This window comes from Bos javanicus, chromosome 10 (assembly GCF_032452875.1).
Source record: "Bos javanicus breed banteng chromosome 10, ARS-OSU_banteng_1.0, whole genome shotgun sequence".
Lineage (NCBI taxonomy): Eukaryota > Metazoa > Chordata > Mammalia > Artiodactyla > Bovidae > Bos > Bos javanicus.
The window spans coordinates 96,021,387-96,033,741 of NC_083877.1; positions in this window are offsets into that span (position 1 = coordinate 96,021,387).

The following is a 12,355-nucleotide window of genomic DNA, read 5'->3' on the forward strand; positions in this document are numbered from 1 at the left end:
CTACAGTCTACAGTGTCACAAAAAAATCAGACATGACACGGCTGAAGTGACTTAGCCTGCATGCAAGTATGCCTACTTATATGTATAAGAAGATACACTGGAAGGATTCATAAAATTCAGAAAGGACAAGTCTTCTTTCTCAACCATGATACATTGACAAATACCATTGATTCTGCTCTCAAAACAGACCACAAATCTGACTACTTCTAACAACCTCTTACTACCAGTACTATGGTCCAAACCATCATTATCTCATGTCTGGACAATTATAATAGCTTCCACCCTTGAACCTTAAAACCATTTTAACGTGGGAGCCAGAGGGATCCTCTTAAAAGGATGTGTCACTGCTCCGCTTGAAACCCTCCCAAGTCAGAGTGAAAATCAACACATATTATGACTAGCAAAGCTTTATATGATTTAACCTTAAGTTCCTGCTCTATTTTCTACTAATCTTCCCTTAGTTCACTTACGGGGACCCCATCCCTCTATCTGGAATTAGGAAGATACTCATTAATTAAAAAAAAAAAAACAGTGAAAATAATGAAAAATTTTCTCTGCAATGAAAACATTCAATTGCCTATTATTAGATGCTCTTATACCAACTTCTACCTAGTGGCTGTATTTGCTGCTGCTGCTAAGTCGCTTCAGTCGTTCCAACTCTGTGCGACCCCATAGATGGCCTCCCACCAGGCTCCCCTGTCCCTGGGATTCTCCAGGCAAGAATACTGGAGTGGGTTGCCATTTCCTTCTCCAATGCATGAAAGTGAAAAGTGAAAGTGAAGTCGCTCAGTCGTGTCCGACTCTAGCGACCCCATGGACTGCAGCCTACCAGGCTCCTTCGTCCATGGGATTTTCTAGGCAAAAGTACTGGAGTGGTGTGCCATTGCCTTCTCCGGCTGTATTTAATAAACCAGAAATAAAAGAAACTTGCCTCTGAAAGTATAAAAACAATGGAATCCAAAAAAATTAAATTGAATAAATAACTGTATTCCAAATTCACGGTGGTATATTTATTTACTTTTAAAAATTAATTATATCAGAAACATCATCTTTAAGTGTAGTCACTACCTTGGATTATTAATCCAAGATCATTCTTAAGAATCCAAAAGTTTTTTGTTTTGTTTTGTTATTTTTTTACTATCAAGACTAGGAAATAGATTTATGGTGGTGTTGCTAATACTTTCATTTCTTTCAAGAATATCTTTCACCTAATGGTAGTGGGGTGGAGATAAATAGGCTTCCAAGTTTGATACTTGACCCTTCATTCATAAGAATAAATACCAGAATTTGTGCTGTTTGGAAACTGGAGAAATAATCAATGTCAGATGAATTTGTCCCAAGAGCCCATTTATACTGGAACTTCATTTGTAAACTGAAGTTGATCTCATTCAGATTACAGTTATGTACTGCTTATTGCAATTACATTATCCAGCATGCTGATAGGTGGTTTATTTCTTTTCCTTCAAAGAATAGGTGCCAAGACAAAAAGTCAAAATCCACACCAGAAGAGTGTGTTTCATGTGGTGCTCTTGGAAGATCAGAGGTCATTCATTTTTACGATCATTCCCAGGACTCCTTTTATTCAAGAACTGAAGAATAATAAATTAACTTGTCTAGAAACTATTGGATCTAGTGATTAATTTAACTGGCTGGTTTGAATTAATGAACCTGTTTACAAGTCTTGGAACTTTTGCAATTAAAAAAAGGGAAAAAAAGGGGAAAAAAAACCTGTCAAATTGGGATCTTTACATGTACAAAGGACACAGTCCTACTGAGTATATTTTTTTCCCCTTGATGAAACTGTAGTCCAAGTGGAAGGACCAGAGATCTCCCTGTGCCTGTTCATCTCCTAAACCAAGACTACTGGTCCTTCCTCTGCTGATGGCAAATGACCACATCCACTTTGCATGTGCCATTTAAATCTCTCTGTTGGACCAGGACATTTCATTCCTCTCAAGCCTGTTTAGGTTGCATTAAGTTGCCATCTTCCACATTAGCATTCCTTGCTGAGAAAGAAATGTCAGGAGTGTCAATTCCAGTGTGGCAGAGGGTCCTCTGGTAATTGCTTAAAACAATGGAAGAGAAGATAAACGACTGTAACATAATTCAGAGGTCAGTGGACAGAACACACAGGAAAGACCAGTTTAACATTCATGGTCCCTCGAGTCTTTGAATTCCTTCATTTACACTGTGATGGTGTGTTTACTGGTCTTTTGATTTCAGCTCTCAGGGGCCTGGATGGTGACTGTGGCCATGAAATTAAGACTCTTGCTCTTTGGAAGAAAAGCTATGACAAATTTGTATGTGTTAGTCACTCAGTCATGTTCAACTCTTTGCAACTCCATGGGCTGATAGTAGCCTACCAGACTCCTCTGTCCATGGGATTCTCCAGGCAAGAATACTGGAGTGGGTTGCCATTTCCTTCTCTGGGGGATCTTTCCAATCCAGGGATTGAACCTGTGTCTCCCACATTGCAGGCAGATTCTTTATCATCTGAGCAACCAGGGAAGTCCATATGACAAACCAAGACAGCATATTAAAAAGAAGAGACATCACTTTGCCAACAAAGGTCTACATAGTCAAAGCTATGGTTTTTCTAGTAGTCATGTATGGATGTGAGAATTGGACCATAAAGAAGGCTGAGCACTGAGGAATTGATGCTTTCAAACTGTGGTGCTGGACAAGACTCTTGAGCATCCCTTGGACTGCAAGGAGATAAAACCAGTCAATCCTAAAGGAAATCAACCCTAAATATTCATTAGAAGGATTGATGCTGAAGTTGAAGCTTCAATACTTTGGCCACTTGATGCAAAGAATTGGCTTATTAGAAAAGACCTTGATGCTGGGAAGGATTGTGGAAAGGAGGAGAAGGGAGCATCAGAGGATGAAAGGATGGGATGGCATCGGCGACTCAATGGACATGAGTTTGGGCAAACTCCAAGAGACAGAGAAGGGCAGGGAAGCCTGGAGTGCTGCCCTCCATGGGGTTGCCAAGAGTCGGATATGACCTAGCAACTGAACAGCAACAGCAAAACCATAGGCCAAGCTTGGGTGTAAATTTCTATCATTTGACAGAAAACCCTTTCATCCACAGCTGGTTCCCTACATGCACACAGGGGAGGCAAAGTCGCTGGCGTGAGACGCCACTAAAGTTAATTTGGCTTCATGTAAAATGATGGTCTGTTTTGGCGTATCTGTCAAAATGTAAAACAGATATGATCTCTTTTGCCAAGAAGTTCCACTTCAAAGGATGCATTCTTCAGATATTCTGGTATAAGATCCCAAAGATGTATATGCACTGTCTTCACTGAAGCATTTTTTGATGATAGCAAAGGCCTGAAGACAAAAGTTGATCGTTAAGGAACAGGTTTAACCAATCACAACAGAATTGCAAGCAATCTCTGAGAAATATGAGACAAATCTGTACATACTGTGGGTAGCTGGGTGCTCATGATGATTTTTTACGAGACAATAAAAGTTAAAAACAGTACAAAAAACACATTTACATTTTATCATTAATGTTACATATTTGCTGTATATTAGCAGTGCTAGCAATGGCTACCTCACTCTGAGAAAGGGTGAATGTGTTCGTTGGTCAGTCATGTCTGGCTCTTTGTGGTCCCCTGGGCTGTAACTCCCTAGGGTCCTCTGTCCATGGAATTTTCCAGGCAAGAATACTGGAGTGAGTACCCATTCCCTCCTCCAGGCCTCCTCCTGACCTAGGGATCCACCTGGTATCTCTTATGTCTCATGCATTGACAGTTGGGTTTACCACTAGCATTGCCTGGGAAGCCTCAAGAAGAAAAGCTTCCCTGACTGGGAATCAAACCTGGGCCACTGCAGTGGGAGTGCTGAATGCTAACCACTAGGCCACCAGGGAGCGTCAACCCTCACTCTAGTAGTGGGATTATGAGCATAGGAATCTTTTATTTTATCTATGCTCTTTAAAAATTTTTTTAATTAATTAATTAATTAATTTTTTTTTTAGTGTCTTTTTTCTTTTTTTTTTTTTCTAAATTTTTTATTCCTTTATTTCTCATGTGTTCCCCATCCTGAACCCTCCTCCCTCCTCCCTCCCCATACCATCCCTCTGGGTCGTCCCAGTACACCAGCCCCAAGCATCCAGCATCGTGCATTGAACCTGGACTGGCATCTCGTTTCATACATGACATTTCATATGTTTCAATGCCATTCTCCCAAATCGTCCCACCCTCTCCCTCTCCCACAGAGTCCATAAGCCTGTTCTATACATCAGTGTCTCTTTTGCTGTCTCGTATACAGGGTTATCGTTACCATCTTTCTAAATTCCATATATATGCGTTAGTATACTGTATTGGTGTTTTTCCTTCTGGCTTACTTCATTCTGTATAATAGGCTCCAGTTTCATCCACCTCATTAGAACTGATTCAAATGTATTCTTTTTAATGGCTGAGTAATACTCCATTGTGTATATGTACCACAGCTTTCTTATCCATTCATCTGCTGATGGACATCTAGGTTGCTTCCATGTCCTGGCTATTATAAACAGTGCTGCGATGAACATTGGGGTACATGTGTCTGTTTCCCTTCTGGTTTCCTCAGTGTGTATGCCCAGCAGTGGGATTGCTGAATCATAAGGCAGTTCTATTTCCAGTTTTTTAAGGAATCTCCACACTGTTCTCCATAGTGGCTGTACTAGTTTGCATTCCCACCAACAGTGTAAGAGGGTTCCCTTTTAATTGGAGGCTAATTACTTTACAATATTGTAGTGGTTTTTGCCATACATTGACATGAGTTAGCCATGGATGTATCTATGCTTTTTATTTTTATGCTCTTTATTTTTATTTATGTATGCTCTTTATTATGTATTTGATTTTGACAAAGATAGGAACTCATTTCCTATTATTTACTTAAAAAACTCAAATGATGATAAAATAGGATAAAATTATACCCACTTTTTCATAGTTTAGGAGGCATGAAATGTCTTATTCTTATATTTTATCCCTAGACCTAAGTTCCTCATCCTTTACCTTGCTCACTCCTATGTCAGTGGCACATCTTTGTGAAACAGGAGATTTCTCTGGGTTTAGGCGTGCGTTCTTGGACTCTGAATAGACTAAGCAGCTTGATCTCTTACTGTTGGCCTCCTAGGAAGTCTGCTTTAAGTAACAGAGCTATCCAACTCGAGGGGCCAATCTCTCTGAGATCACTTGGATACATCAAAACTGGTTGAAAAAAATGCATATATGACACATGAAAAAAATTGTTATGGGGTGATAAGTTTATTTAGGAAAGGATTAACTCCTGCAAAAATGCTGCAGGCAAGTAATTGAAGTCCATACCACGCAACTGAACATGTGAAGTATTAACATGGTAAATGGATCATTTTCTAGTGAAGGTGAGTGCAGAAACCCAGGGACTGTGGCTGCGTACAGTCTATAGAAAGAGATTCAGCTCCCAGTGGATCTGAAGAACAAGTATGCCAGGAGTGCAGTTCTGGAATCAGGCTTCTTGACTTACTATCCACATAATAAGAGCCAATAATTGAAAGTTACTGTGAGCATCAAATAAGTGGATGTCTTGTAAAGCATTTAGAAGCATGTGGTTTAGTAAACTGACGTTATCACCATTATTTTATCATTACTAAAATTGTAACAAACCCAGAATCCGGTGAATATATTATCTAATCTCAGTCATTTATTCAATTAACAAAAAATCAAATCTCATTGACTGAAAGACTCGTTATTGATTCATCTGAATGTTTTCCATATAGTATGAATATACACTTAAAAACATGACCAAAGATCTCCATATGAATTTTCTAAAACCTATGAAAATTTTTAATAAGTAAACATTTTCACACAATAGTTTGGTATCCAGAAAAATATATTCTGGCAGTCATTTCAGATGCTTTTTCTTAAAGAAAACTTTGTTGAAAAACATTTACTTATGTTATCTTGGTTGTGGGTTGATTGCCAGAATCTGCTTCCCAGGTGGCTCAATGATAAAGAATCTGCCTGCAGTTGCAGGAAATGAGGATTTGATCCTTGCATCAGGATGATCCCCAGGAAGAGGAAATGGCAACCCACTCCAGTATTCTTGCCTGGAGAATCCCATACACAAAGGAGCCTTGTGGAGTATGGTTCATGGGATTGCAAAAATCAGACATGACTGAGTGCACGCACACACACACACACACACACACACACACACACACATCCTTATCAGAGAAGACTTTGCAATATCGTTTGCCTTTCTGCCTACTTTAGAATAGCCCAGGATAGGCTGCAGTAATAAATAAACCATAAAATCTCATTGGTTTATCATAATAAAGATTTATGTCTTGCTTGTGCTACCATGAGTGAAAATTTCCCACAGTTTCAGCTACTGATTGTAGAACAATTGGTTTCTAAAATCTTGGGGGAGGGATCTTAAGGAACATTCAAGATGTTTCAAAAAGTGAGATAAGACTGAAATCAGTCTGTATTATTTTGGCCACATTCCATTTACCCAAATTCAGGGAAACAGGTCAAGCCTCACCATATAGGAAGCCGGAGAATGAACTTGGCTTGTCTTAGGCACAGCAAGCGAAGCAAAAAACTCAGGACCTTGTCTCTGTCAAACAAGCCACATACACAAATGACGTGGAATTCTGCACATGGGTGAGCCTCAAAACTAAGAAGCAGAGCCATCTTACTGATGACTCGAGCAGGGTCTGGCACCCAGCCGTAGCTCCAAGAATACTGGTGGATTAATTGATGTAGAACCATATCATTATTTTAAGCTAATCAAGGTTGAGCTGATTATTTCCAGTACCGACTGATTATGAAAAGTTCCTCTTCTTCAGGAATTCCTTCCTCAGGGATGATTTTTTACTTTTGGAAACAATCAATTACATTTAGTCTTACTTGCATTTTGTTGTTCATTTTTGATTGTATTAAATTCTTATGCATGTGTGGTTGGTCATTCAGTTCTGTTTCACTCTTTGCCATCCATCCACTGTAGCCTTCCAGGCTCCTCCATCCATGGGATTTTCCAGGCAACAGTACCGGAGTAGGTTGGCATTCTCTTCTCCAGAGTATCTTCCCAATGAGGGATGGAACCCACGTCTCTTGTGTCTCCTGCATTGGCAGGTGGATTCTTTACCATGAGCTCCAACAAGGCCTTGAAATGATGTTTCCTCTTACTCTGATTTCCAGGAAGCAATACAGGTTTCCCACTTGGGGAGTAATAGATACGTTTTGTTTAAAATACATGTGTTAAAACCAAGAAAACTATGTATGGTATAATCCATATATCTAATCATTTAGAGGTACAAATACAGAGGGGTGATTGTGTTCCTCAAATAACTGAAGACTGGAAGCTGTATGCCTAAAAAGCATGAAGTCAAGTTACGTATTAGTCAAAAATTTAAAATGATGTTGATGCTTCTATGTAACCATTAGAGAGAAAGTAGTTCATTTGGAATAGAGCCAATACCAAATATGGCAGATGAATTCAAACTCATTTCACAACTCTGCTCAGTATTATGTAAGCCACTGGCCTAAATTTATATGTTTTATTCGGAGTTGGCCATTCTTTAAGCTAATGGGGCTAACTCTGAAATACAGTGAATAAAAACAATATATAAATTCACTTATTCTCCCTGTTGACCCTCAGCAGGTCAAGTATTTAGCACTCCCAGAGTTTTTATTTGTGTATGTATGTTAATGAAATGCCCCTTAAATGGGAATGAAAAAATACCACCCTCAAGGAATCATATTTCAAGTTAAATAGATTTAATAGCTACTCACAAAAATTTTGTTGAGGGCCATACACTATGGAACAGTTATTCAATATAACACTGAGATACCATAAATAATATATAGTATTGTAATTGAGGATAAATGTTGGTTTTCAACAAATGTTTATTATCTGACTGGCATATGCTAGATGCTAGAATTACAGAAAAAAAGAAGTATTACATTTCAAACGGGGCTTCCCAAGTGGCTCAGTGGTAAAGAATCTGCCTGCCAATTCAGGAGACATGGCTTCAATCCCTGGGTCAGAAAAATCCTCTAGAGAAGGAAATTAGCAACTCACTCCAGTATTTTTGTCTGGGAAATCCCATGGACAGAGGAGCCTGGCAGGCTACAGTCCATGGAGTCATGGAAGAGTTGGGCACAACTTAGCAGCTAAGAAACACCACCACCCTTCAAATAAAGGGGGTGACACCCATGTACAAATAGATATGCTAAATGGCAGAGAGCAGTGTCCACTAATCATACTGGGCAACATGGAAGGACTATCTAAAGCTATTTTCGGGAGGATGGGTGGGGATGTAGATTCAGAGAGAGAAATTTAGGATTGCACTCTGTTAAGAATGAATAAGCCTTTTCAAGGTATTCCAGCAGAGTATAACTATTATAGATAGAATACCACCAATGCACAAAGGTAGGATATTTGAAAAACCCAAATACCTCAGTATAGCTGGAGGTAGGAATAGGATAAGAAATAGTCAGAAATAGAATCACAGATGTACAGAACAAACTTATTGATACCAGGGAGGGTGGGGGACGGTGGGATGAATTGGGGGGCTGGGAGTGACATATATACACCACTATGTATAAAATAGGTAACTAATGAGAACCTACTGTAGAGCCCAGAGAACTCTGCTCAAAGCCCTGTGGTGGCATAAATGGGAAGAAAACTAAAAGAAAGGAGATATGTGTACACACATAACTGGTTCACTTTGCCGTACAGCAGAAATGCACACAACACTGTAAAGCAGCTGTACGCCAACAAAAATTTAAAAACAATAAAAGAAAATAAGACAGGAATAGAGCCAGTTATGTAATTTGCATAGCCTAGTGCAAAGCAGAAATGCTGCTGGGAATGTGTGGGACAGGAGAATGGAGTCTTCTGTTTACGCAGGGTCTGCTACCCCATCCTTCCAAGAGATTAAAAACAGCATTCTGGAATATACTGCAGGTTCTGGGTACTTGGATCGGGGTGGTTGCAAGACTCACATCAACTCATCTGCCAAGTCAACTGGGAACATGCCTGGGTGCTGTTTGCCCAGATGGGACAGTCAAGTCTGCCCTCAGTGCCATCAGGAGTGTGTTGCATCCCTACCCTTCTCTACGCTCCCTACACTCATATCCAAGACAAAGCTGGGGCCAAAGCCAGAGAGAATGAAGTGCAAGCCTGGCTCCATTGTTGAACCCAGGTATCATTCCCAGCTGAGCGTAACAGGTCAGTATGTCGGTGTGTGAAAGGGGAGGCTGACAATCTCTTCTGAAGGTGGGGGAGAGGTCAGACCATGTGCAAGCCTACTATCCACGCCCCTGGCACATGGTTCATTATTCCACTGAACTCCACCTACAAAAGCAAATTCCAAGATAAAATTAGTAAGCATTTGAAGATCACAAGCATATAGCATTAAGCTGCTCTGGCCACAGGCTCTGGAACCTGTATTTGGACAGCAGAAAAATTAGACTGATTAGAAATAAAAGCTGCCGTTGTTTTCATGCTAATGTCTTTGGGTTTTATATTAGAGATACATGATTGGTATTAAAGGATTCTGTTTGATAGAAAGGACAAGTGATAGTACTATAGCCATTGAAAAGAAGTATAAAATAAGAGTCAGGGACATTGTGGAGTTCTCAAATTAAAAATGTTATTTCTCCTTGGAAGAAAAGCTATAACAAACCTAGACAGCATAGCAAAAAGCACACATTACTCTGCCAAATAAGGTCTGTATAGTCAAAGCTATGGTTTTTCCAGTAGTCGCATATGGGTGTAAGAGTTGGACCATAAAGAAGACTGAGCACCGAAGAACTGATGCTTTTGAACTCTGGTGCTGGAGAAGACTCTTGAGAGCCCCTTGGACAACAAGGAGATCCAACCAGTCAATTTTAAAGGAAATCAACCCTGAATATTCATTGGAAGGACTGATGCTGAAGCTGAAGCTCCAATGCTTTGGCTACCTGATGCGAAGAATTGACTCATTGGAAAAGACCCTGATGCTGGGAAAGATCGAAGGCAGGAGGGGAAGGGGATGACTGAGGATGAGTTGGTTGGATGACATCACCAACTCAATGGACATGAGTTTGAGCAAGCTCTGGGAAATGGTGAAGGATAGGAATGCCTGGTGTGCTGCAGTCCATGGGGTCACACAAAGTCAGACATGATTTAGTGCTGAACAATAGCAACAAAAATTTTAAACTTTAATTTTATGACCTAATGAATCTCCCAATCACTATGTTAGGTCATGGTTTTATTGGGTCATAGTAGTAGAAGAATCTAATGATTTGATTTAAAATTCTGAAAAGCTGATTCTTTAAGGATTGGATTTCTTTCCTATATCTAATAAAAAAATGAGGACATGAATATCAGTACAAAATGAATAAAGTACAAAATCTCAGTGCATCACTGTCTTCTTATAAGATGGTATTTGCAGTGGAGATTAGGTTTAAAGTCATTCTGTTACAAAATGTCTACAAAACAACCTTGTTGGAAACCAATAAATGGGCTGCATTAAAACCACAGGATAATGTGCCATATGTGGCTTAAAAATTGTCTCCTGGAAAGTACAGACGAATGCCTCTCCAGAATTTTACAAAAGCAAGGTCATGATATTGTCAAACAGCTAACTTGATAGAAATTTCAGCACATTTGAAGCACAATTGCTTCAAATGTATATACCAAATTATCTTCATTGAGCCAGTCGCCTACCCTTTCTAGCACTTAATTTTTTTTTTTTTCCCAAACAGGGCTGCAGTGATTTTCTTGCAGACTTACTGTCATAATATTTATAAAATCTTCTGAGCCAGATGTAGCTTATAGAATTTCAAGTTTAATTTAACACATCATACAAACAGATAAAATGATTTCATATCCCATAGAAAAATACAGAAGGAAGTCAAATTCATGTTTCAGGACCATGAGCTTCTCTAAGCAAATTTTGTATGGGCTCTGTGGCCTATTTCAGTTCAGTTTAGTCCAGTTTCTCAGTCGTGTCCTACTCTTTGAGACCCCATGGACCTCAGCACACAAGCCACCCTGTCCATCACCAGCTCACAGAGTTAACTCAAACTCATGTCCACTGAGTCAGTAATGCAATCCAACCATCTCACCCTCTGTTGTCCCCTTCTCCTCCCGCCCTCAATCTTTCCTAGCATCAGGGTATTTTCCAATGAGTCAGCTTTTCGCATTGGGTGGTCAAAGTATTGGAGTGTCAGCTTCAGCATCAGTCCTTCCAATGAACACGCAGGACTGATCTCCTTTAGGATGGACTGGTTGGACCTCCTTGCAGTCCAAGAGAGTCTCAACACTACAGTTCAAAAGCATCAATTCTTTGGTGCTCAGCTTTCTTCACAGTCCAACTCTCACATCCATACATGACTACTGGAAAAACCATAGCCTTGACTAGGTGGAACTTTGAAGATAATGTCTCTGCTTTTTAATATGCTGTCTGGGTTAGTCATATGGAGAAGGCAATGGCACCCCACTCCAGCACTCTTGCCTGGAAAATCCCATGGATGGAGGAGCCTGGTAGGCTGCAGTCCATGGGGTCGTGAAGAGTCAGACACGAATGAGCGACTTCACTTTCACTTTTCACTTTCATGCATTGAAGAAGGAAATGGCAACCCACTCCAGTATTCTTGCCTGGAGAATCCCAGGGACAGGGGAGCCTGGTGGGCTGCCGTCTGTGGGGTTGCACAGAGTCGGACACGACTGAAGCGACTTAGGAGCAGCAGCAGCAGGTTAGTCATAACTTTCCTTCCAAGGAATAAGTGTCTTTTAATTTCATGGCTGCAATCACCATCTGCAATGATTTTTGAGCCCCCCCAAAATAAAGTCATCCACTGTTTCCACTATTTACCCATTTATTTGCCATGAATTGATGGGGCTGGATGCCATGATCTTAGTTTTCTGAATGTTGAGCTTTAAGCCAACCTTTTCACTCTCCTCTTTCACTTTCATCAAGAGGCTCTTTAGTTCTTCACTTTCTGCCATAAGGGTGGTGTCATCTGCATATCTGAAGTTATTAATGTTTCTCCTGGCAATCTTAATTCCAGCTTGTGCTTCATCCAGTCCAGCATTTCTCATGATGTACTCTGAATATAAGTTAAATAAGCAGGGTGACAATATACAGCCTTCACATACTCCTTTTCCTATTTGGAACCAGTCTGTTGTTCCATGTTGTTCTAACTGTTGCTTCCTGACCTGCATACAGGTTTCTCAAGAGGCAGATCAGGTGGTCTAGTATTCCCATCATTTTCAGAATTTTCCACAGTTTATTGTGATCCACACAGTCAAAAGCTTTGGCACAGTCAATAAAGCAAAAATAGATGTTTTTCTGGAACTCTCTCGCTTTCCCAATGATCCATCA